At 32.5% G+C, this 22,668-nt stretch overlaps 1 pseudogene across 1 annotated transcript; it reads left to right on the top strand.

Moving 5' to 3' along the window:
• Nucleotides 1-18,937: 18,937 nt before the first annotated feature.
• LOC114273981 (calmodulin-binding protein 60 D-like) lies at nt 18,938-21,715 on the top strand (annotated as a pseudogene). The gene is made up of 4 exons (XR_014337345.1): nt 18,938-19,402; nt 19,498-19,658; nt 19,734-19,937; nt 20,370-21,715. The product of XR_014337345.1 is annotated as a calmodulin-binding protein 60 D-like (transcript).
• The last annotated feature ends 953 nt before the right edge of the window (nt 21,716-22,668 follow it).

The raw sequence follows: 22,668 nt of genomic DNA, 5'->3' as shown, positions 1-22,668 counted from the left end.
TAACCAAACTAATTATTGTTAATTTATTTACTAACATGAAATACATACCATATTTATTGTTACATAAAATTCCTATAACTGTAAAATCAAATCGAACAAAACTGGTTTCTATGGTCCGGCCGGTTTCTATGATTCAAGTCTGGTCCGGTTCTACACATTAATAGTTCGGTTGTAGTTCAAATTTTTCTAAAATCGTAAGAATCAATTTGATTCTTAATTTGTTCTAAAACCTGATCAATTCGATTTGTGAGTAGCGCTACGTGATATTTCATGTGTATTGTGATTAGTGAAAGGAGTAGGATTTATAATTTTGTATTAAGTAATTAAAAAATAAAAAAAATATAATAATTTGTAATTGATAAAGGGCTTAATCACATAGTACCATTGGGCCAACCAATAATTTTTCCAAACAATGAGAGGTTTTTTTGTTTACAAACAAGTGGACCACAGTTCTAGAGGATTCTCATTCTTCTATATAGGAGCGCGGTTTTGCTGCTGTTTATCCTTATTTTTTTGTTGCTTCCAGTCAATGAAATGGCACCATAAAAATTGGCCACGTGTCTAACTAATCACATCACCAATTGGGCATAAATTTCAAACGTTGACGGGAGAAGTTATTACTTGGTCTTGACATTCACCCACCCTATTTATTAAGGAATAAGTGTAACGGGTCCCACTAACTTAACAAATCAAAAAGAGATAAATGACTATTTTGAGAAGTTGGTTAAAAGTCACTTTTTTTTAGTTTGTAGCAAAAGTTAAAAATTGGCTTTTTTGTCTTTTTTTTCATTTGGGAAGTTGGTTTTTAGCTAACGGTGAAATTACAATTTTACCCTCATGGGTCAAAATGTGTTACATAGGTGAAGTCGTAAATATTTTAAATAAATGGGGATAGTTTGGTCATTTTATTATGATTTGACATCATAAACAAACATTAATCAAAAAAGTCAAAAGTCACTTTTTATCAACTTCCCAAATCATTGTCTAAAAAAGTCAAAAACTTAGTTAAAAGCCAAAAAAATCATTTTTTACCATCTTTCCAAAATGAGCCAAAAATGTAACGGATCCCACTGATTTAACAAATCATAACTAAGTTGAAAACACTACATCACTTTGCCCTTGTAGCAAAAATAATTTTTCCGTTGATGGCCGTTTGCTCTTAATTGTGCCTCTTGTTTTGGGAATTATCTATTTAGATTTTTAATTTTTTATAAAAATATGTATAATATATATAGAAAAAAAATTGACTTTTAATTAATAACTTTTTTGTTTTGTTTTGTTTTTGTTTTTGACTTTTTTAAGTAGTTCTCAAATTCTAAGAGAGTAAAAATAATCCGTGGTCTGTGGATAGCCCGAAACCTGCCCGTGGTTTGGGGTGACCCAGTCCGAGACTCCGGGCCTAGACTTGGACCATCATTTTGAAGTCCGGCTCGGCCCGTGGCTCGGCCCATTAGCCCACTTAAGGCTCACTCAAGGTTCGGCCTGAGGCCCAATGTCTTTTTTTAGTAGAAAATAATAAAATTTTGGTAGAGAGAATAAAAATAAAAAAAAACAAAGAAAATTGTTCAAGCCTGCTCCAAGCCTGAGCCCAAGCCTAGGCCCATCGGTCCGTTCAAGGCTCGAATATTCCCTGAGTCTAGGCCAAATTTTTTCTCGGCCCAACTTGAATTTTAGCGAGAGCCTGCGAGGCCAGACATGAGCCGGCCAGGCCGGGCCAAATTTACACCTCTACCAAACTCTTTTTTTTTTTTTTTTTTTTTTTTTTTTTTTTTTTTTTTTTTTTTTTTTAAAACTACAAAGCAACGAATTTCTCTCATATTTAATTCGCATCCAAGATTAACAATCTACCACCAAGTTATTTTGAATAAATTAGATGATTTGATGAAGCACCTTTTTATGATGGGCAATTCTTAAGCGTACAAGTGTATATTATATGTATTTGCGCAATTGTGTAAGTGTAAGTATAAGTTACACAAATTTGTGAAAATTTACGTGATTTTGTAAGATAACTTACGTATATTGTGAGAACTTACACAAATACATATGGTATACACCTTACACTCTTAAAACACTTCACATGGTGTAAGCCATCAAATGGAAATGAAGCAGAAAAAATGTGAGGACATCTATTTTTAAAAATTATAAGGTCAAGAGCAGCATATTTATATTTTAAATTTTACTTAAATAATCAAATATTTTTTATGACAAAAGTATGTATAACATTATTAAGTTACGTTTTTTATTATTATTATTATTATTAGATTTGATTTCTGTACAAATATAGTTATTGATTTGTTTAAACCAGGTTCATCCACCAATCACCCTATCAAAAAGCTTTGAATTTTTTTAAATTTTTTTATTATAAACATTTTATTTGATATATAATTGATCTCATTAAAAATAATAAGACCCATCCAATAGAAGTCAAAATTGATTACGAACCTACATCACAATCATGTTTCTCTTCTCCATATTCGAACTAAATAAAAAATTAATAATTAAATAGTTGCTTGATCACGTGTATACATGTATAAATAAGAAGAAGAAGAACATATATTTGACACTATTGACAATAAAATTATCATATAATAATTCAAAAAAATAACACATCGTTGAATATGATTTGTAAAAATTTATATATGTATTTTTGTGAAAACTATAATATTTTATTAAAAATTTATTGTACTTGAAGGTGGAAAAGATCAAATGTTAATTAACTTAAAAATTTTTAAATAATATTTGTGAAGCTTAAATTTTTATATGATCTCATCTATAAAATTTTCTCCAGTCATGATGGATATATTTATCTTCCTTGAAAGGTAGGATCCGTTCCAGTACATGGGTTTAAACCTCAGATTTGAGAATAATTTTTTTACATTAAAAAGGTAAAAAAAAACTAGAAAAAATGATTTTTTTTTTTAAAAAAACTTTTTTTTACAACTTTTTTACCTTAATTTATTGTCAAACAACCCTATCTTCAAACCTATCTTCAATTATTATTTTTCAAAAGGGGGGTTTGGTCATAGCCCCTCACTATCTAATTTCTCTTTCAAAATGACAAGAATTATATAAGTACTTTCAAAACCCCCTGATATTTTAAAACTTGTTTCTTTTACTATATTACCCTCATATCTATCAGCTCTCCTATTAAGACATTTTCACTATGTATTTCAGAGTAAAATTTTACTCTGTATGAAAGTAAAATTTTACTCTGAATGAGAGTAAAATTTTACACTCTGAAACTAAAAGTAAAATTTTACTTTGTATGAAAGTAAAATTTTACTATGAATGAGAGTAAAATTTTACACTCTGAAACTAAAAGTAAAATTTTACTCTGTATAAAAGTAAAATTTTACTCTAAAAAATAAGTAAACTGTAAGACTCTGAAGCTAAAAGTAAAATTTTACTCTATATAAAAGTAAAATTTTACTATGTATAAAAGTAAAATTTTACTCTGTATAAAAGTAAACTTTTACTCTGGTTCTGTCAAATGAAAAAAACAGAGCAATAGAACCAGAGTAAAATTTTACTCTGGTTCTATCAAATGAAATTTGATGTTTACTCTGAAAAATCGATGGAATTTTGAGCTTTGAGCTTTGAATCAGGCCTCTAATCCTTGAATCAATCGATGTTTACTTTGAAAAATATTGAATCATGCCCATAATCCTTGAATCAGGCCTATAATCTGAAAATTTTAGAGAAATCTCAATTTTTCATACCCCGGTTCTTCAGATTTTTTAGATTTTACAGATTTTTAAAACTTTGAGCTTTCAAAAATCTATATATTCGAATTCAAATCTCAAAACACACAAACACACACATATATATATGTATCAGCAAGATTTGCAAGTTCTCCACAGCTCCGGCCATAGAGGAAGCTAGGATTAGAAGAGAGAGACGAGATATAAGATGAACAGTTGAAGGAGAGTTGAAGGAAGAGAGTTGAGAAGATGCAGAGAGAGATCGTCGGAGCTTAGGAATGACACAGCTCCGGCCATGGAGGAAGCTAGGGTTAGAAGTAAGAGAAGAGAAAAAAGATAAATTTTGTATTTGGATTGTGTATATGTGAGGGTATAATAATCTGATAAAATATTTAAATAATAAATTTTGTCCTTTATGCAAAATTTTATAATTATGAAGGGGTTTAGAAAGTATAATTTTTTTCTTAATCTTTCTAACAATGAACAATGAAAGGAAGGTAAAAAGAATTTATAGTCAAATTTTTCATTTCAAAGCGTATTATTTATTTAGATAATGATATACAATGTCACGTTTTTAAATTACTTGATCACGGGAATGCATAGCATTCACCAATAAATGTACCTTTGTCTTGTCCTCTTGGCCATGTGATATGGGACCTGGGATAAGTACATGCCTTCCACCATGAAATACTGACTCACTAATTATTGTCCACTTGGCGTGTGAGATGGGACCTAAGGTAAGTAAATATATTGCATGAAATACTGAGTCACTAATTATTATGAGAACGAAAGCTCTGATACCGCTTTGTTTTCCTGTATGCACGTGTAAAACAGAGCTAACGGTTGTACGCTATATTTCGAGGGCAGGAATAATAGGGATATTAAAAAGTATGTTCTAAACTAGCACTAATGGGTTAGGTCTTGTTTGGCATAATTTATATAATTTATCTTTTTATTTTTTTATTTTTTTTTCATCACATTACCTTTCTACTTTTCTGGATATCTTTTTATAAAAAGACAAAAAGTACACTTTTTTAAGACACCCCAAACCAACCCTTAATATTCATTTAAAAAAAAAAAAATACAACAGTGCGTGGGATCCAATGCCACACTATTAGTGATAACACTAATTTGTGTTCTCACTCATTTTCCATTTCGAGGGTACCTAAATTTACGTAAATTCTGATAAAAATACATATGTTATTTTGGGTTGTTTGGATTATCTTGAATAAGTATACTTTTTGTCTTTTTAGACTAAAAAGTTGAGGAAAAAAATATGGATGTTTAGGTTAACTTTTTGACTTTTTATGAAAAATATGTATTAAAAAATTGTATAAATAAGTGTATAGGAGAAGATAGTGTAGTCGGCCGTACGGGTTGGCAGTGCAGTCGGTTGGGTGAGTAGATGGAAAAAGATTGCTTCCTTTTCGGGCTTTGATTGGACGGTATTGTTTGGCCCGTGGGAGCCACCATGGGTCCCGTTTTTTTAATCGGAACCGTTCAATGTGTAGAACTCGTCGAGTACTTTATGCTTATTAAAAATCACTTTGATTGGATATCGATAGTTATCTGATCGTGTTAGTTTTTTTTTTTTGTCAACTGCTAACTATAGCACCATCTATTTTTTATACAAAATTGGTTTGATTATATAATTAGCGATATCCGATAGATGTGATTTTTTACAGGCATATAGTACTAGACGAGTTCTACATATTGAACGGTTCAGATTATCAAAAAGGGACCCATGGTGGGCCCCCACGGGCCCAACTTTACCATCAAATTTAGTGAATATACACGTGTGATTTGTTTTTCCTTTCACTGCTGTTGCTTTGACGTCAGTATGTTAATGAGTCAAAAAGTTGATTTGTATTTTAATATTTGTATATTAATTTTTTTATATTTTTTTGAGTGAATAGTAATAACTTTTTAACTTTTTTAATAACTTTTTGACTTTTTTAAAAGTTGCCAAACCAGCCATTTATAAAATTATATAATTTAAATATAAATTTACGTAAATTAATTTATAAAAATTTGAGAAATTATAACTTGATATAAGTTCTTATAAACTTACATAAGTTACCTCATAAAATAGTGTAATTTAAACACAAATTTATGTAAGTTAATCCATAAAAATTTAAAAAATCGTAATTTGACATAAGTTCTTACAAATATATGTAAATCACCTCACAAAACACAAATTCGCATAAGTTAATCATAAATTGTGTCTAAATTCTCATAAAAGTTTGTAACTTAAGTCACAAAGATATATAAGTAAATTACACACTCAGAAATTATTCCCAAGGTATATTAAATGGACCCCTACCGGGTTCTAAAGAAGGTCGGCCTATATATTAGGCAAATTAAGGAATGTCTTAAGGTTTCTTATTTTGAAAAGGCCCCTTAAAACCCTTCATAATGGCCTCATATTGATAAAAAAATCCAAAAGCCATGGAGTATATAATTTTTTTGAACCCAAAAAACTACGACCAATTGATACATTATTTTAAACTTGAATTGTGAACCATTTCTTCCAAACAAAACCCAAATTCAAAATAGAGCTTTCTTTATAATCATTCATACACCAACTCAAAGTGTAGGCTTGGTATTGTTTGTCATCTCATTAGAGGTGTAATTGATGGTAATTAATAGGGGATGAGTGAAACTCTATAGTGCTAGATGCACCAATTAATATACCAATTAGTATACTAATAGAAGATGTGGCATAATTTTAGAGATTTGGAGTATTTGTAATTTGTATAATGAGTGAGATCAATAATAATGCCATAACATGTAGTGGTACATTAATTGATATACTAATTAATACATATAGCACCACTGTAATATAAGGCCATGTTTGTTTGGGTGGACATGAGCTTGGGATTGGACTAATAGTCTAATAAAATTATTAATCCGATGTTTGGTTAAACAATTGAAGTACGGATTAATTATTTTAAACTTGACTATTAGTTAAGATAGGATACATAATCCAACAGATTCCTAGTCCTAGGACTATTAGTCATGGGAATACTAATCCAGTCCGCCCAAACAAACATGACATAAGATCTCATAAACGTTCGGGATTCTAACCAAAACTGACTCTTCATAGTTTGTTGAGAATGGCCATGATGAGATAACACAATCTGTTGAATTGAAGAATCCTTTAGAATGGATTGTTTCTTACGTATATAAATCAAGCTATTTCTTCAACAGAGAATATGTTTGAACAATTTCAATTGTATGAAAACATTTTTTTATTTTCTATTCAACTTTGAAAAATTAAAATTATTAGAGGTTATAATTTGAACGGAAGTTAGATTAATCTTGAAAATTTTCTGAAACATAATAGTTATGGTAAATTCAACGATACACACCCCTTCAAATAGTGTGTACTATATACACCTATATTTTTTATGGTGTATGTTACATATTTTTGTAGTATATGTCACATAATGTTTTTGTGGAGTTATAATAATTTGTGATTCAGAAATGAAATTACACATTTTATAATATTACAATTTTTTTATTCAAACATTTTCGAACAAAAAAATGTGTAATATTAACACAAAAAATGGGTAACAGTACTACAAAATGTGTAACTTCAAATCTAAACTACAAATTATCATAACTCCAGTAAAAAAAATATTTTCTATAAAAATATATAATATATGTCACAAAAATATATAACGAAGGTGCATATGATACACATTTTTTTGGAGTGTGTACCATATCATTAAAGAATATTGATGACTTAAACCAAAAATATGAATAATTTGAATTATTGAAACGGAAAAACCAATCCACTGGGCTGACGAAAGAAAGAAAAATCCTTCAAACCACCCCCCAAAAAAAAAAAAAAAAAACTAATAGTCTCTCTTCAAATGAAGTTGCAAACAATACTAATTAACTCTTTTCAAATTGTTTACCACATTGTTGGAGGGAAAAAATTGGAGGATAGAACACTGCCCCGTAAGATACAGGTTTTTATGTAGATTTTAGTAGATGTAGGTTTTTATGAGATAAAAAATTTTTGGTGTTTGGGAAGATAGTTGGGTTTTTATGTGGTTGGATGTGATGTTTGTGAGAGAAAAAGTGAAATGATTATGGGGTTGGATGTGATATTTTGTTTGGATGTGTTTTTTTTGGTTTTGCAAAACTTTTGTCTTTTAGTGGAAAAAATGAGAAAAAAATTTGGGAACTTGCTTCCCAAACACCACCTATGGTCTAATTGATGTGTAAAGCCTCTGCTTGGGAAGTTAAGGTTGGGGCTTTTTTTTTGGCTAAAAGAGTCACAAAAAATAAAATAAACTTTTTAGTTCAATAAAACAAAACATCACATTCAATCCATAATCATTACATTCTTTCTATCACAAAAAGTCAAAAAAGCCAAAAAGTCCTTCCCAAACGAGACTTTTTAGTCCTAGGCTAAAAAGTTAAAAAGCCAATTCACTTTCCAAATGAACCCTAAATTTTAAATATATATATATATATATATATATAACACTATATTCTTTTCTGAATGCGCATTGTCTGTTAAAAAAAAATAAATTATTGACAATACTTGTAAGTAGCTTCTATAAAATAAAAATTAAATCAAAACTAAAATTGATAAATTAATTGAATATAAGATTTTTTTGGGTGTACAGAATATAAAATTGATTATATCATAAGAAAAATTAAGTAGATTAATCATATTAATTAAATTTTTTTTGAAAACTTAATTAATAAATTTTCATCTTTAAAAGTGGTAAAAAGTAAATTTAGATAAAAACAAATTTACAATACGAAGAATTAAGAAATAATTAATTAACATTACTTTAAAATTATAAAAAAAAAATGAATGATTCAAATCTCTGCTAAAGCAGTCAAAATGAACTTGTGAACAAAGTGTAGAAAATGAGTTACAGTTAATTTTTATGAGTAACTATTTTATCCTGAAAAATTAAGAGAGTTTAAAAAAAAAAAAAAATCAATTGGCAAGAGAGAGAACAATTATCACGTTTTATTTATGTCTTGCTACTTCACGTTGCAGTTAATGCTCATGCATCATTACGTTTTATGTCTTGTACCCAGAAAACAAAATGCTCATGCCAGCATCCTCCTGGTGGGAATAAATTAGGGATATACCGTACCGACCTAGATTCCCTTCATTCCATGGTAAGTCACAGTGAGCAAGGATCCTCTAAAGTGATTTTTTTTTAAAATTTTTTAGAGTGTTACATTGTGTGGTTGAGATTTATTAACAAGTCACATCAATTTTTCTGATGTGACTTGTTAGTAAATCTCAATCACACAATGTAACACTCTAGGAAACTTTAGAGAAATTTCACTCTAGAAGATCCTTGGTGAAGTCACAGTAAGGGGTAGGAATAAATTAGGGATATACCGTACCGACCTAGTTTCCCTTCAATCATTGGTAAGTCACAATAAGGCGTCGTTAATTTTAGGGTAAGTTTGATTAGATGGATTATAGTATGAAATTGAAATTATTAATTGATGGATTTAATTATTTTATATTTGTTTTAATATTTTGATTTAGGATTATTAATTTAATGGATAATTAATTCAATAAATTTGTAGGATTATTAATAATGAGATAGGAGTGAGATTATTAATTCAATGAATAATTTATCCTATTAATCCAATTGGATAATGAATACTACACTAATTTGATAGGATTATTAATACGTCACTATTAATCTTGTGAATCAAACATGGTCTTAGAGTTTTGTAATTAGTTGAGATGTGTATAAATTGATCTAAATATCTAATTATTATGATTTCACTGAATTCAATATATAATATGATAGGGATAATATATGTCATGTTTTAAAAATCTATTTGTTTGTAATAATGGAATGGAGACTCCAATTTATGGTTGTAAAAGATTCACATTAATTAATTTTAATTTTAAATAAAAACAGTTAAAGAAAATCTTTTAGTAATTTTACATTTTTGGAAATTTTAATTTTTCTTTAAATGCTAGAAGTTATTAAATGAAATGGAAATTTTGATTCTATTGCATCTATGAAACAATCAAGAGCAATCATACACAACAGAAATTAACAGATACAGTAATGAAAAGATGTGATACAGTGATGGTAGATGAGAATGTTAGAGGAAGGGACATAGCTAGCTTGATGTGGATTAGTATAGTAAATACAGATATGAATCTCCTGAGTTTGACTAACCAAATAGCTGTTTATAAAGTCAAGTGGAAAAGAAATATTCATTTAGCTGACCTCATTTGATGGGATTTAAAGTTTGGCTTAGTTTGGTTTGGTTTGGTTTGGTTGGTTTGCATCTGTAAAACAATCAAGAGCAATCAACCCCAAGGGGTTGGCCTGGTGGATGCAATATGGGGCTTAGGAATGTGCTCCCTCTAAATCTCTGGTTCAACTCTCATTAGGAGTAATCTACTCCTCAAAGTCATGGCCGCGAGTTCTGCCTGAGATTTGTCTGATCCCATAAATGAGACGCTTTGCGTGAATCTCAAAATTAGTTGAGATGTGCGTAAATTCACCCGAACACCCGGTTATTAAAAAAAAAAAAAGTAATCAAACTAAAAAGACCAAAAATCTACTACAGTAACTTATTTTCATGAAGCATGATGGTATCACCAATTAATGTGAAATTTTATATTGCCGTAATAATTGAACTAGTCGGAGACAAACTGTCCACTTGATTTTGACTAGTTGTTAATAAGAGTGTAAAAATGACCCGCGACTTGAAGCTCGTTCGCGGCTCGGGGTGGGCCCGACCCGTTTAGGCCCATTTGGACCTAGGGTCGAGCCCCTGAGCCATTATTTTGAAGTCCAACCAGCCCGTTTAAGGCTTGCTCGAGGCCCAGTGTCTTTTTTAGTGAAAAATAATAAATTTTGATAGAAAAAATTAAAAAAAACAAAAAAAAAAGGTCAGCCCCGGCCCACCTAAGGCTCGAATACCCTTGGGTTTAGGGCTAGGACTGGCCTATTTTTTGGGCCCATGGGGCAGCCTAACCCGACCCGAATTTTGACTGGAACCTGCGAGACCCGACATGGGTCGGGCCAGGCCGGGTTGAGCCAGATTTGCACCCCTAGTTGTTAATACCATGGGATGTTGTCACCGTTTCTACTAGTTGTTTCTGATAAAAGAGCTAAGAATGCTCTATTCCAAAATATCACACTACGCCAAAATTGGGTTTTAGCGGCGGTTTTTTACCGCCGTTAAAGGCTGTAAAACCGCTGTTAAAACCTTTAACGGCGGTATTAATGGCGGTTTCGTTATCGCTGTTTATGCGCGTGTTGGAAAAAGTAAAACCGTCGTAAAAAGGTAAATTACCGTCGTTAAAAGTCGACCAAAAACGGCGGTTTTTTACCGCCGTAAATAGGTTCAGATTTTTTCAAAAAGTAATTCTTTCTTCTTGCACTCCCCAAGTTTTGAACCCAAGACCTCTCATCCACCCACACCAACCACTCTACCATAGCCACTCTTCATGAAATATATTCCCTAAATAAATATTTAAACATTGCTTTTACTTTATTGTAGATGGTTTCGCCGGAGTTTCGCCGGAGCACGCCGAAGTTTCGCCGAAACTCCGCCGGCAAAGACCGCCGTCATTAATGGCTGTAATGATTGGGCATTAGCGGCGGTTTTGTTACCGCCGTTAAAGGCGGGCATTAGCGGCGGTTTTGTTACCGCCGTTAGTAGAGGGTTTCATTACCGTCGTTAAAGACACTTTAGTGGCGGTTTTTTTAACGGCGGTAATGAAACCGCCGTTAATGATAAATTAACGGCGGTTTTTGTTACCGCCGTTAATAGTACCTTTAATGGCGGTTTTCGTTATCGCCGTTAAAAAAATCGCCGTTAATGCCCTGTTTTGGCGTAGTGTCATTTGGCTATTTGCAATAATTTACTCATAATTATTTAGTCATGTCTTAAGTTTTTATATAATTCAAAATTTTCACATAATTTAATAATTTTAAATAAATTAAGACAAGATGCCAGAAAATTTTAGAATAACAATTCTTTATCCCATGAAATAGACGACGAAAATGTGACTCTTCTGTATACTATACATAAAAAACTAAAGTAGACAATTATGTTAACAGTACAAACATCAAACATATATAGATTACATACATTTTGTATTCAGTTGTGTAACCAATTTATGATTTCCTAAACATATTCTAAAGTTTAATGTTATGGGTTTTTGATTTCCTAAACATATTCTAAAGTTTAATATTCTAAGAAGCACTCATGTAACCGATTTTTGATGTTATGGATTAGTGGATGTTAAAGCTGTGGTTAATATAAAATAATCAAGAGTTCTATGTCTGAAGTGTGGTTGGACTTTGGGGTTCTTGCTTTTTGTTTTTTTAGTTAAGTGTTTCTAAATTATTTGTTTTTGTTTTGTATTGTTTTGGTTAAAAAAAATAAAAAAAAATAAAAATTGTAAGACTGAGGAATTGGTTGCATGACTGCGAGTAATAGTAGCAAGAGTATTTTGTACTATTTGAACCTCTCTCGATGCATTATATTTTCTTATACCTTTAATTTTATGTTTTTAATAAAATTTTTATTACTTTGCTAATTAATATATATATATATATATATATATATACACTACAAGAATTTACACAATTGGCGACCATTTTTGCCGACCAAAAAAATTTTGGTCGCAAAAAAATGACATTTGGCGACCAAATATTAATTAGTCGCGAATGATCATTATTTTTGGCGACCAAATATTATTAGTCGCAGAAAGTGGTATGCTTTTGCCGACCAACTACAAATTTGGTCGCGGAAGGTCACATTTTGGCAACCAAAAAATAAGTTGGTCGCGAAAGATTAAAAATAAGTTGGTTGTGGAATTGGCGACCAAAAGTTTGGTCGCCAAAAACTTATTTTTAGCGACAACAAATATTTTAGTCGCCGTGTATTGAGTTTTGGCTACTAAAACAATGTAGTCGCCGAATGGAAAATAAAAAACTATTTTTTATCTTTTGGCGACCAAAATTTTGGTCGCCAAAAAACTTATTTTTAACGACTAAAAATATTTTAGTCGCCATCTATTAAGTTTTGGCTACTAAAACTATTTAGTCGCTGAATGAAAAATAAAAAATTATTTTTTATCTTTGGCGACCAAAATTTTGGTCACCAAAAAACTTATTTTTAGCGACTAAACTTATTTAGTCGCCATATATTGAGTTTGCCGACTAAAATATTTTGGTTGCAAATAATTACATTTGCCGACCAAAAACTAATTTTGTCACCAAAGGTGCAGATTCCCCCGCCTGTTCTCTGTTTAAATTAATCAAATTATTCTCTCTCACATAAAAATTTGGGGCAAAATGAAATGCTGAGGCGCCAAAATGAAATACTCTTGCGCCCAATGATAAAATGAAATTACTCTTTGCAGAAGTCACTCTCTCAACCACACTCATCCATTTCAAACCCTAAATCAAACCATTTCAAACCCTAAATCATATGTCACCAATTTCACTCTCTTTTCTTCTTCTCTTCTTTTTCTTGGTTGAGTTCTTTAATCAGATCGGAGTATCTGAATACGAGTAATAGTAAACATGGATTCGGATTCAAAGCTGGTGAATCGGCTCTGGGATGTGCTCCAGACCTCCGACCTCAACACCACCACCGCCCGATCTGTCCGGCGCACCCTGGAGTCAGAGTTCGGCGTCGACTTGTCTTGACCGCAAAGCCTTCATCTGAGACCAAGTCGATTCTTTCCTTGAGACCCGTGTTTAGAGAACCCACAACAACGCTGTCACTGTCGAAGAAAAAGAAGATGAAGAAGCGATTCACGACGAAGGTTCAGAGACTCTGAAACTTGAAGGCAACAAGTCTGAGTCTGAAGAAGAAGAAGAAAGTGATGGACATAGAAGCAAGAAACGAAGGTTAGGTTTTCCGTTTTTCGAAGCATTTCCATTTCCCCCTGTTTGGTTGCAGAGAAAAGAAATCAAAATATTTACTAATTGAATTTTTCACAGTTTTTGTTGTCATGTTAATATAATATGGGTTTGACAAAATATAGAAACACGAACCTTCAGGCTTTACCTGACAGGCCTCTCTTATACTCTAGAGGACAGACAGGTGGGCTAAGAGCGCAAATGAGGTTGACTGAATAAACCTCTATATTCTCTGTAACAAGGCTCCTTGGGATGTTGCCTACTCTTCTACTTGCAAATTTCTGATATGCCCAACTCAGATTATGAAATAGAGAGAGCATGGTACATATGTCCCATGCACTAACATTTTTGTTTTAGGTCATACCGTTACTCCCAACCGTCCTGTTTTGTGTAAATTAGTGTCCATTTTGTAATGTAATTCATTTCATTTTTTTTTCTTTACCTTTAATTTTTTCTTTCCTTCCCCTTTTTGAGAAATGGAAATGTGGTGCTGTAATCAAAGGGCTGGTCATGATTCTGGATTATTTCTGTGGTTGTGGATAAGAGGGAAAGAGGCAATGGATCTATGGTAGTAGAGGGTTGGAGGGGCTGTGGCAAGGGGCGGAAGGGGAAGTGTAACCAGGTGGGATAGGGGTTCCTAAGGGGAATGAAGAGGTTGGGGAGCTATAAGAGGGTTGGGCGAGGGAGACGGTGTAAAAGCCCTTCTTGTGTTTGATAAAATACCCGTGTGAAACATTGCCATATTGTTGGGTAATATTTTTCTCTTCTCTTCTCTTAGTTACTATGAGAATAATATTAGTTACTGTGAGAATAATATTAAGTTGACAATCTTTCTTTCTCAGTTTGGGTAATATAATATCATCTAGGATAGAATTTATTATTTTGGTTGTTGCAAGTATGTTTTAAACTCTCACAGTGAAGGCTATTGAATAACTTTGTATATCGGTGGTCCAATTGGTAAATATTGTCAACTATACATGGGCATTTCACGATGAGGATCAGTAGAGCATTTGAAAACTGAATGATGTTAATAGATTGATTAAATTAAGAGCTTGAATTGTCCACATGGTTCAATAAAAGTGATGTGATCTAGTTAGTGCCTGTTGAAATGTCAACATTAGTTTTAGATTGAGGAAAGTGCTACACCTAAATATTTGGTTTTGTAGGCTCAAGCTTTTAACTGATGCAATGTATGTCTTCATTATTTCTTAAAGGTTTGTCTTTGAAGGAATTGATGAAGGATTCCTGAATGGAGCTCTACACCGTGCATTTTCTCACTATTGAGAGAGTAAGTACAGCAGAGTTTTCATACCTTGCATTTCCCATCTTGTGTTTATTAAAATTTCAAGAAATTCCATAATTTTGCTACACTATCATTTACATCGTTGCCACTAAATTCAAACAATTTGAGAGGTTTCTTTCTTCTCTAAATCTTACTCAGTAATTACCACCAATTTTTCATCATGTACCTATCATATCCAATAACTATTACAATAACTTAATTCCATAATTTCTTCTTTTCTTGGCCTGCAATTAATGGTGGTATGGATTAATAACTTAATTTCTGTCATGTACAGTTAAATAATGTACTTTTGGATGCGGACTTTATTGCTTTTCTTCTGCATGTATCAATATACATTTTTTGGTGCATATGCTCTACCAAAATTTTCGTGAACTTGAATGTTTGCAATGTAACCTTGTTGCAGGGTTAAATAATGGTTTTTAATAAATTTAAAAATCCGAAGAGTTTAAATCAGTGGGAAACAACTTGAAGGCAAAGTTGGACATTATCTTCCTTTCCCACTGTTCATTAGAAATTTATTATATTATGTTAATAGTTTTTGCAATGTAGAGAAACCTGGACATTCTCTAGAAGATTAAATGTAATGTTGATACTTGATACCATTAAATGGATATTTCAATATTTGATCCATTCATTGACATTTAAATTAAAATATTCATATACTTGAGTGGTTTCATTATATGTACAACATGTATTACTGGTTGCAGTTCAATATCTATCATTTTTTTGTCAAATGAAGATGTTTCTCAAATTTTTCTAGAAGCAAGATTTGAAGTAATGGGATGCTTACTAATTCTAATTTTACGTATATTGCATGTGATTTTATGTAAACCTCTATGATCACTGATCAGGTGAGATGTCCCCAACATAAGGTATGAACATGTATGATGAAGAGCCCTAATTTCTTACTTATTAAACAACCACTACAAGAATTAACACAATTACCGACCACTTTTGCCGACTAAAAATATTTTGGTCGCAAAAAAATCACATTTAGCTACTAAGAAAAAATTAGTAGGCAAAAGTTCATACTTGGGGTAAGCAACAAATGAGCTTCCATATGTTGTACTAAGTTTTTTTTTTTTTTTGGTCAATTTTTATTTACTATTTTTTTTAATGTTCTTTTGTGGACCCCAGAATTACTGCAAATCAAGGATTTTACATCTTGGGGTTGTATTATGCAAACCCAACCTTTGCATCTGCAATGCAAAACTCAGTTCCTGCAATCACTTTTGTAATGGCTTCTGCTGTAAGGTATAAATAGTATATATATATATGGAAAAATTAGTTTCAGGTGTATCAATTTTGTCTTTTAATTTGTCATATTATGCTAATTTGGTCTAATTGAGAATACTTGTTAAGAAATTGAATGAAAATTAAAGGCAAAATTGATAGTGGTGGAAGGAGGTGGTGGTATGGGGAATATATGAAAGAGAGAAAATTAGTGAATGAACCTCATTTTATCTTTGATTTTCATTCAATTTCTTAATGGGGTTATAAATTAGACCAAATTGGTACTGTTTGGGGAAAAATCTAACTACAATAGTAAGCTAAAGATAAGTATGATTTCTGTGTCTTTCAATCAACCTGTAATCACAAATACAATCAGTCGAGGGGAGCACTCTAATATTTAAGTTGATAGGTGTAAGCTATGTTCTCAATATAACAATGAGTACAAGTGCTCCTCTCTAGGTCTCAGGTTCGAATCCCACCCCCAGTTGGTTACTGGCGGGCCACTGCGTCTTTGCCCGGTCGATCGGCTCAGGGCCCTGAGATTAGTCAAGGTGCGTCACTCCGAAGGGGTGCTGGCCCGGATACTCGGTTATCAAAAAAAAAAAAAAAACAATGAGTACAAGTGCCAACGATTGTGTGCCTTAACCTAAGTATGAGAAGTTGGATTCCTATTTATACCTATTTGCATTACTATTGAGAACTTTATACAACCATTTGCATACATTGTTTCTCTCAACATAGGGTTCTGTCCCTTTTTATCACTTTTTATTATATAATACACTTTAACAAATAATTTTAGCTATCTCATTAGGGATGTCCTAAGTATTAATGATTGCATACCTGAGCCTTAGACGTTGGATTATTATTTATACGTAATTACATTATCATTGAGAGTTTTGTGCAACCACTTACACACGATGTTCCATCCTAGGTGAAAAATTAAAAAATTAATATGAAAAATTAAATATCAAAATTGATACAACTGAAACAACAAGAACCAGATTTAAACAATGGACAAACTAAATCCACAACTGGCGTAATTTGCCTTATGTATGTATATGTGTGTGTGTGTGTGTGAGTTCATCTGATTGTTATTGTTCATCTCTCAACCACTCAGGCTGGAGCAAGTTAATATAAGAAGCAAAGTGGGGTTGGCAAAAATAATAGGGACAGTTGCAAGTGTGGGAGGTGCCACTCTTATTACTCTGTACAAAGGCCCTCCTCTTCTACACCAACTACTGGGAAATTCCATACCAGGAGGAGAGAGAGGAGTAGGAGATATGAATTTGTCTTCAATGGAAAGTCAAAACTGGACATGGGGCTGTATATACTTGATTGGCCACTGCTTATCATGGGCTGCTTGGATGGTCTTTCAGGTTACTACTTACTCTTAGTGTGTTTATTCAGCAACCAGTATTGAAACAAAATTCATGTGTTCACAGAATGAATCAAATATAGAATATACAGATGTGAGATAAATGCTCACAATTATAGATGCAAATATGTTCGTAATTACAAATGTAAACATTTTTTATCTCCATTTATATATTCTATATCTAGTTATTTTATACATATAGCACAACTGTTATTGAAAGTGTATTAGTATTACATAGTGATGACCCTGTTTGCTACTCATCACATACATGCATGTCCATACATTGGAAAAAGTTGAGCATTTAGAGAAAGTAAATAGGTAATTAAATGCATGAAGCTCTTTTTAAAGCCGGGTTTAAAGAGGGCAAAATATACATAATGTTTTCTTAATTTTTGGATTTTTACAAATATTTGAATTTTTTTCTCAGTGTGTAGTATTATTGATCCATGCATACATCAGAAAAGCTATGCATCTTAAATATACACCCTATAAATTGCTCCCAAAAAAATGGTGTATTATTTATTTTTAAACTTACACTCAAAATAAATTGGTTCCATATAATTAATTTTCAAAGTACTTTTCAATATACACTTTTTTTTTTTATAGCACATAGTATTATTATTTATTACCCTACATACATGGATGGAACAAGTTACTAAACTAGAAATTTTATACAGAAAAGTGTTATTTTTAAAAATAATGATGGGTTTACTACATAAAAGTCACATCATTCTGTATAATTTATTTATTTATATATTTTAACAATAGTGTAAATATTTATATTTTTGAATATTTGCAGGGACCTGTGGTGAAGAAGTACCCAGCAAAACTGTCAATGACCTCATTTACAATTTTTTTCGGATTGATACAGTTCTTGATTTTATTATTTGTGAATTTGCATGTTGACTGCATGTGCTTGTTCGTTAGGTTAACTTATTTCTAAGTAATAAAATAGCAAAGATAATAAGAAGAACCACATGCAAACTTTGATTCTTTCTTCACTTCCCCCTCCTTTCACATTCCAATCATAATAACTATTTCAAGCACAATTATACTAAAGTATAATGATCACAAACTTAACTTAAGTTTCTGCCTTTTTCCAGAATTATTTATACTAAAACCCCTCAACTATTATTATTTACAAATAATCCTTTAAAAAAGGTGTATTTATACGATTTTTTCTGAAAATCCAGGAACAGCAGCAAGGTGGTGTTTCAGATGAAGCAGAACCATTCAAGGGGTCTGGCCGTTTTGGTAAATCTCCTACTTCGCCTCTGCATCATGTTTATTGATTCCCAAAACTTTTTATTCATCTTGTGTGTGTGTGTGTGTGTGTGTGTGTGCAAGGTCAAGGTTGTCTCTTCCCCTTTTCACGTTGCACTTAAGGTCAACTTTTTATGTCTTTTTATTCGCCTCTGGCCAGATGGACGAAACTTGCAGCTGCACTTCAGGTCAAGGTTGTCTCTTCCCCTTTTCACTGTAGGAAAAGTAGAAGGGGAACAGGGTGCTGCAATCCATATTGTTTTACTTGATGTGAATACAGGTCATGTTGTAACCTCTGGACCTGAATCCACCATAAAACTTGATGTTGTTGTGCTGGAAGGTGATTTCAACAATGAAGATGATGGGGGTTGGACCGAAGAAGAATTTGAAAGCCATGTTGTGAAAGAGCGTGAAGGAAAGAGACCACTTTTGACTGGGGATCTGCAAGTGACGCTCAAAGAACGTGTGGGAACCCTGGGAGAGCTTACATTTACTGATAACTCAAGTTGGATAAGGAGCAAGAAGTTCAGGCTTGGCCTGAAGGTCGCCTCAGGCTTTTGTGAGGGCATACGCGTAGGTGAGGCAAAGACAGAAGCTTTCACTGTTAAAGATCACAGAGGGGAATGTAAGCTGCTTAGTGTTTATTTTTGAACTCCTTTTTAAAATTATTTTTTCTGGATTGTCTTTGGAATATTGTTGTTGACTTCTTTTCATTTACAGTATACAAGAAGCACTATCCACCTGCTTTAAATGATGATGTCTGGAGATTGGAGAAGATTGGCAAAGATGGGTCATTCCACAAGAGGCTAAATAAGTCAGGAATATTCACGGTTGAAGACTTTGTTCGACTTGTTGTCAGAGACTCTCAAAAACTACGGACTGTAAGTGCATGCTTGGTTGTTGAATAAGAGTATCCATTCTTTATAATTATCTGCTGACTCCTCTGTTGGTTGTAGATCCTTAGCAGTGGTATGTCAAATAAGATGTGGGATGCTCTCATAGAACATGCTAAGACTTGTGCCATGAGTGGGAAGCTTTATGGGTATTATGCTGATGATACAAGAAATGTTGGTGTTGTCTTTAAGAGTATTTACAAGCTAAGTGGCCTTATAACTGGTGAACAATATTTGTTATCTGATTCCCTGTCTGATAGCCAGAAGGTTAGTATGAGACGTTTTTTTTGGCAATGCAATTCTTGTTTTATTAAAACACTTCCTTGAAACCAAATAATAATGCCATGAATTCAGTAGACACTTTACACCCCTCCCTTCCGCTGCCAGCGTTTGTTCACTTTTGGACCGGGTTGGTAAACATGTTGATTGTATATTTGATCAAGTTCTGAGTAAAATACTTATCCTTAAATCTAATCTTTGATTGGAAATGTTAATCACAGGCAGGTATATATGTTTAGGTGTGATTTTGGGTGTTTCTTTTCTTCAAACAAACTAATCAACCAAACTAGAATTGGAGTGCTTACTATTACTAATTGTTCTTTTTTCCTTTTCTCCCGGTACCACCCCTGGAAGGTTGTCATAAAGCTCATAATTAGAGAATGTGATGCTTATGGAAACCTGTAAATTTTGTTGTTGCAGTTATATGTGGATACCTTGGTGAAGAAAGCATATGATAACTGGAACCATGTTGTCATATATGATGGCATTTGAAGCTTAAACAGTTTGGCTGGTTGCACTGGAAAAATCTGAAACCACTTGCTTATTAGTCCGTCTACCCATGTACCTAAAATCAGTTGTTGAAATCCTCAATTTTCTCTTGTGCGTTTTCCTGTTCCTCTTGAAATGGATACCTCCACAATATTCTCAAATATTTTAATTCTATTATGATGTCAGTAGACTTGTGAAAATGATAATGTCCAATCCAAGAAATTGGAATCCTTGCCATGATTTATATAGGAAAAAAATGTGCTGTATGGACTTTAACAATTTGCTGCTAAACAACCCGTAATTTACCTCTGCTAAGTAGTTAAAACCATATTGTGGTGTTGAGGCTTAACTTTAGTCGACAAGTTCTTATGGTGCTGCAACTTTGCTCCAGTCTGGCACTCTTAAAATTTGTCAAACTTTAGAGTTGAAAATCATTTGACGAATAGGGGCAATCTTGACAACATCCAACTAAAGATAGGAACGAAATTGTTAAAATGTACAAATTAGTACCCACCTGATTTTTTGAGAATTGGTGAACTTGGTAAAGGGAATTATTTGTCCAATTTATTGACAATATGGATAGGAAGATAGGAAGATAGGAAGATAGGAGTTATTGACAATATGGAGTTATTGACAATATGTCCAATTATTTGTCCAACTAAAGATAGGAAGATAGGAGTTATTGACAATATGGATCAATTTCAGTTGCCGTGTTTGGTTTCTGCTGTGTGGCACTATATTGGATCTGGAATGGTGGCTCATCCAATTTATTCTATAGACATAAGAATGCTATTGTTTTATTTACAATTTGATAATGGTAGTCATTTTAATTTGCTAATGTGACCTTTGCTTTTCATGGACATTTTTCATTATTTGTCCAATTTTAACTGACATTATTTCTCTTTTTCTTTGGTACAGATGGATGAACTCGTGCACAAAGCTAAATTATACAGGACAAATTGGCACTTTTTGAGTTTTTGGAAGGATTATATATTTTTGTATAGATGTATATGGAAAATATTAGGTAGACTAGTAGTTATATTTTTGGATACACTACTATTTATATTTTTGGATGGGTGTGTATAGAAAATATTTGGTAGACTACTAGTTATATTTTTGGGTTGATGTACATGGATAAAAATTTAAAACATAATAACAAGTACTTGTTATGTGTTAAATTTTTATGCTAGATGAAATATGTAGTTTCGAATTATTGTGGATGTAAACTTATAATAGTTGTTGACTTTAATTAAACAGGTTCAGAAATGGTTGATATATGTATTTTGTTGAATGTTAATGATTCAATTTATTTGTTGGTTTGAATGATTTCTTCTTTTTACAGATTATATTGAATAAATTGGATGAATTATTATAAATTACAGGTTTATTTTGTTGGATATTGGCGACCAAAATTTGGTTATGTTTTTATAGTTTTGGCGACCAATTGATTAGTCGCGAAATGTCGCAATTGGCGACCAAAAAATATTTTGGTCGCAGAATGTCACAATTGGCGACCATAATTTCTGGTCGCGAAATGTCACAATTGGCGACCAAGCAAATTTTCGTCGCAGAATGTCACAATTGGCGACCAAACAAATTTTGGTCGCAAAATGTCACAATTGGCGACCAAATTTTTTGGTCGCGAAATGTCACAATAGGCGACCAAAAAAATATTGGTCGCAGAATGTTACAATTGCCGACCAAATTTTTTGGTCGCGAAATGTTACAATTCGCGACCAAACAAATTTTCGTCGCGGAATGTCACGATTGGCGACCAAAATTTTTGGTCGTTGAATGTGATAATTGGCGACCAAACTTTTTGGTCGGGAAAATATTACTTTTCGCGACCAAAGTGTTTTGGCGACAAAATAAATTAGTCGCGGTAATTAAATATTTAGCGACCAAAAATTTAGTCGCGAAATCCAACTTTTGCCGACCAACCACAATTTTGGTCGCGAATTACTTTTGCCGACCCTCAATTGGCGACCAAAGTAGCGACCAAAAAAATTGGTCGCGGATAACTTTTGCCGACCAAAAATTGACTTTTAGCGACCAATTTTTTTGTTGCCAAAAGTGTAAATTCTTGTAGTGATATATTCTAAAGTTTAAGAAGAAAAACAAAGAAAAATCCAAGTCAACATGGGTCAACTTAAGCTACATTTGAATTTCATTTGTTATGCATGTGTTCCTCATTTGGTTGCCTATTTAAGGAACAAGCTAGTGCCCATGC

The sequence above is a fragment of the Camellia sinensis genome, chromosome 8, assembly GCF_055761805.1.
Source record: "Camellia sinensis isolate YWXY chromosome 8, ASM5576180v1, whole genome shotgun sequence".
Taxonomy (NCBI): Eukaryota; Viridiplantae; Streptophyta; class Magnoliopsida; order Ericales; family Theaceae; genus Camellia; species Camellia sinensis.
The sequence above is the reverse complement of the archived record's forward strand: the minus strand, read 5'-3'. Positions and strand labels throughout refer to the sequence as shown.